Below are 5,000 nucleotides of genomic sequence, written 5' to 3'. Positions count from 1 at the left end.
TTGTGTACTATGCTCTATCTACGCCTTGTCCAACAAGTGTGCCTAACGTTTCCTGACTGCATATAAGAACCTTAAAAATGACAAAGAACTACACATCACGAAGGCGGATAAGAGCAATTGTGTTGTTATTATGAACAAGAAAGATTACTTAGAGAAAATGGATTTATTGTTAAGTGATGAACTGATCAAAAGATTGTCTACAATGTCCCCGTCACTTCCATACATGTATGGATTAATAAAAACCCATAAAATTAACAATCCAGTTAGGCCCATTACTTGTTCAATTGAATCGTGTAGCTATAAGTTATCAAAATGGCTAGTGTCTCTTTTAAGCCCTCTTGTTGGGACAATTTCAAAATCAAATATTAACCCATTCAACTCCGATGACAAGATGTCTTGTCATTTGGTCAAATAAAACAAAAAATCATAAAACACCAAAATGTTTGATCAAACACCAGAAAAATATGACGTCAATCCTCGCTTCGCTGCGAGCGAAGCGAGGATTGACGTCATATTTTTCTGGTGTTTGATCAAACATTTTGGTGTTTTATGATTTTTTGTTTTATTTGACCAAATGACAAGACATCTTGTCATCGGAGTTGAATGGGTTAAGGATAATGTCGATTTGAAAGACAAACTACTTGGACACAATATCTCTTTTGACATCGAATTGGTTAGCTTTGATATAACAAGTCTTTTTACTCGAGTTTCGGTTTTTGCCTTGTTAAGTTTTCTTGAAAAAGAATTAAAGAAATATCATCTTATACTTCCTTCCCACGCAATTATTAGTTTAATCAAGTTATGTGTTATTGACTTGAAATTTGAATTTAATGGGAAGTTTTACAAACAAACATTTGGTATGGCTATGGGGAATTGTCTGTCTCCAGTTTTAAGTAATCTATATATGGAGTTTTTCGAAAGAGATTTATTGCCTAATATCTTGCCATCTGATGTAATATGGTACAGATATGTTGACGACATATTGTGTATTTGGCCTTGTGATAAACCTGCGGATGAGTTTGTGTTAAACTTAAATAGTTTGGTTCCTTCTATAAAATTCACATTTGAGACATTGCCTTTTTTAGATGTAAGTATTCATCGATGTGGTAGATATTTTAAATCTAATGTCTATAGAAAACCAACAAATGTTCTCTCATATATTCATTTCTATTCATACCATCATCAAAATACGAAGTTATCTGTTTTTTCTTCTATGTTCTTGAGAGCGTTTAGAGTATGTTCTCCTGAGTATCTTGAAGATGAAGTAAAATTTGTTTATGAGATTGGTCAAAAATTAAAATATCTAAAACATTTGATGAATAGAGCACAAGAAAAAGCCAGAAGAACATATTTCAACACCTCTCAAGTAAACAAATTTAAATTTAAGAACATTTTAGCAATTCCATATCATGAAAATTTTATCACCCTTCCTCAAATATTTAAAAGCTTTGGTATTCAGGTGATATTCAATAATAACAATATTATTAAGAACTATCTTATTAGAAATTCTCCCCCCCCCAAAAAAAAAGAAGGATGTATCTACAGCATACCTTGTAAAGTGTGTGACTTTAAGTACATAGGCCAAACAGGAAAAGATTTAAACAAAAGGATTAGTCAACATAAATACAACATATGAACGGGTCAAATGTCAAGTGGACTTTTCGTCCACCAAAAAGAGCTTTCCCATATTATTGACTGGCAAAACACAAAAGTTATTACATCATGTCATAATATTGTAGAAAGGAACATAATTGAATCATGTCACATTGAAAATAGTTTTGAAAATAATATGAATTTAAGCTTAGGTTTGTATAAGTTAGATAATTTTATTATTAAAAAGATTGTGAATAATTCTTCTGGAATATGGTAACATTGGACCTTTCCCAGTTCCTCTACCACTATGTACATATTGTGACCTTTGGTCATTTTTTGTATCCTTTGTACCCTGATGATGTCTTGAATAGACGAAAACGTTCGGTATTCATTTCTTTTATTTTCCAAGTGGTTTCTGCAAGTATTGTTGTCACGTGTGCTTAGTGTTTTGTTTTGCATATATATATATATATATATATATATGTATATATATATATATATATATATATATATGTATATATATATATATATATATATATATATATATATATATAATGTATCTATCTATCTATCTATCTACATATAAATATATACATATATATATACATATATGTATATATATATATATATATATATATATATATATATATATAATCATTATTATAAAAAAACATTTTCCTCTCGAAAGAAGGGGTCAAAACTCCAGTGGGTTTTTAATCTATACGTTGGACAGGAAGCAATGACTTTTAACTATTGCTCACAGTTGCGATCTCGGTCTTCATTGGTTTGTCTTCTGTTTCTTCTTCCTATTCTTCTTCTTGATTTTTTTTATATTTCATTCTTTTCTTTTTAATGTTCTTTTCTTTTCTTTTCTTTTTTCTCCCTCATTTTCCTCTTATTCTTATTCTTCTTAATTTTATTGTTCTTATTTTTATTCTTCCTAATCTTGTTGTTGTTGTTGTTGTTGTTGTTCTTCTTCTTCTTCTTCTTCTTCTTCTTCTTCTTCTTCTTCTTCTTCTTCTTCTTCTTCTTCTTCTTCTTCTTCTTCTTCTTCTTCTTCTTCCTCTTCTTCTTCTTCTTCTTCTTCTTCTTCTTCTTCTTCTTCTTCTTCTTCCTCTTCCTCTTCTTCTTCTTCTTCTTCTTCTTCTTCCTCTTCTTCTTCTTCCTCTTCTTCTTCTTCTTCTTCTTCTTCTTCTTTTTCACCTTCTTCTCTTTCTTCTTCTCCTTCTTCTTCTTCCTCTTCTTTCTTCTTCTTCTTTTTCTTCTTCTTCTTCTTCTTCTTCTTCTTCTTCTTCTTCCTTCTTCTTCTTCTTCTTCTTCTTCTTCTTCTTCTTCTTCTTCTTCTTCTTCTTCTTCTTCTTCTTCTTCTTCTTCTTCTTCTTCTTCTTCTTCTTCCTCTTCTTCTTCTTCCTCTTCTTCTTCTTCTTCTTCTTCTTCTTTTTCACCTTCTTCTTCTTCTTCTTCTTCTTCTTCTTCTTCTTCTTCTTCTTCTTCTTCTTCTTCTTCTTCTTCTCCTTCTTCTTCTTCTTCTTCTTTCTTCTTCTTTTTCTTCTTCTTCTTCTTCAAGTAGAAAAGAAAAGATAAAAAGAGAGATGGAGAGATGACAATGGAAGAGAAAACAGTAAGAGGAAGGTGGGCAGAGTATTTTAGGGAGTTGCTAAATGTGAAGGGGGGTAGGGAGGGAAAGATAGTTGAACTGGGAAGCGCAAAAAATGACAATGATGAGTGAAGAAAATGGAGGAGAATTAAGGAAAGATGAGGTAGAGGCAGTTAAGATGATGAGAGCAGGTAAGGCACCTTGGTTGGATGGATGTCATGCAGAATGTCTAAAAAAGGAGGTACAGTGATGGTGGACTGGTTGGTGAGGTCATTTAATGTTTGTTTAAGAGAGTGTAGAGTGCCGGGAGACTGGAGTGTCTGTATAGTTCTAATTTACAAGGGGAAAGGGGACAAGTGTGAATTTAGTAGTTTCAGAGGGATCCGTTTATTAAATGTAGTCGGGAAGAGGGGGAGGGTCTTGATTGAAAGGGTTAGGAGAGAAACAGAAGGAGTAATTGGTGAGGAACAGTGTAGGTTTAGGACAGGTAGGGGTTGTGTGGCTCAGCTTTTTGTGGTAAGACAGTTATGTGAGAAAGCTTTAGGAAAAGGTAAGGATGCTTTTTTTTTTGACCTTTATGGATTTGAAAAAGGCTTATGACAGGATAGACAGGAAGGTACTGTGGGAGGTAGTGCAGGTACATGGGATAGAAGGAAAGCTTTTAAGAGCAGTCAAGAGTTTTTACGAGAGTAGTAGAGCTTGTATTAGAATTATAAATGGAGAGATTGATTGCCATGAGGTAAAGATGAGACTTCGTTAGGGATGTGTTATGTCGCTCTGGCTGTTCAATTTATACATGGATGCGGTGGTGCGAGAGGTAAATGCAAGGGTAGTGGGTCGGGGATTGGAGATGGTTAAACAAATTGAAGAAAAGTGGGAGTTAAACCAGCTGTTGTTTGCTGACGACAATGAGCATGTAGCAGGATCAGAGGAGGGATTAAGAAAGTTAGTAACATAGTTTGAAAAGGTGTGCGAAAAAGGAAGTTGGAGATAAATGTGGGTGAGAGTAAAGTGATGAGATGTACAAGGGGAGAAAGTGGCAGCATACTGGAAGCGAGTATTAAGGGAGAGAGACTGGAGGAAGTGGATAGTTTTAGATATTTGGGTGCGAATGTGGTGGGAAAAGGAGTGGAGGTGGAGGTAGAATGTAGATTGAGAGAAGCAAGTAAATGCCTTGGGGGATTAAAAAGTATAATGACAAATAAACATTTGGGAATGAATGCTAAGAGGAGATTGTAGGAGTGATTGTACAGACAGCACTGTATAGGGAGGAAGCATGAAACATAACAGAGGAAGAGAGGAGGAATTTGAATGTGTTTGAGATGAGGTGCCTGAAAAGTATGATAGGGGTTACTAGGCTGAATAGAGTGAGAAACGAGGTGAGGAGGAGAACGGGGGTGGAATGGGAATTGGGAGGTAGGGTTGATGAAAGAATATTGGGATGGTATGAACACATGGAAAGAATGAGTAAAGAAAGATTAGTAAAAGAGGTGTGGAAGGCAGAGATGGAAGGAGTGAACATGAGGGGGCGACCTAGGATGAGATGGATGGATGAGGTAAAAAGGGTATTGGGAAAGACGGGAATGTTTGTTAAGGAAGGACGGGAGAGGACAGAGGGTAGGGGTGAATGTAGAATTATTGTGTATGTATGATGCTGCGATGAATGAGGGGGAGTGATTAGGGGATGGGGGTAAAGGAGTATGTGTTAAAAATAATTTGACGTAATCTGAAGGGATTTCTCACACGTCTTCTTCATTTTTGCATGAGGGGACGGAGAGGGGAGGTCACCGATTTAATGAAGCGGCCTTGC

This window comes from Oratosquilla oratoria, chromosome 31, assembly GCF_046742065.1.
Source record: "Oratosquilla oratoria isolate Oo_2021 chromosome 31, ASM4674206v1, whole genome shotgun sequence".
NCBI classification, from domain to species: domain Eukaryota; kingdom Metazoa; phylum Arthropoda; class Malacostraca; order Stomatopoda; family Squillidae; genus Oratosquilla; species Oratosquilla oratoria.
Note: the sequence above shows the minus strand (reverse complement) of the source record.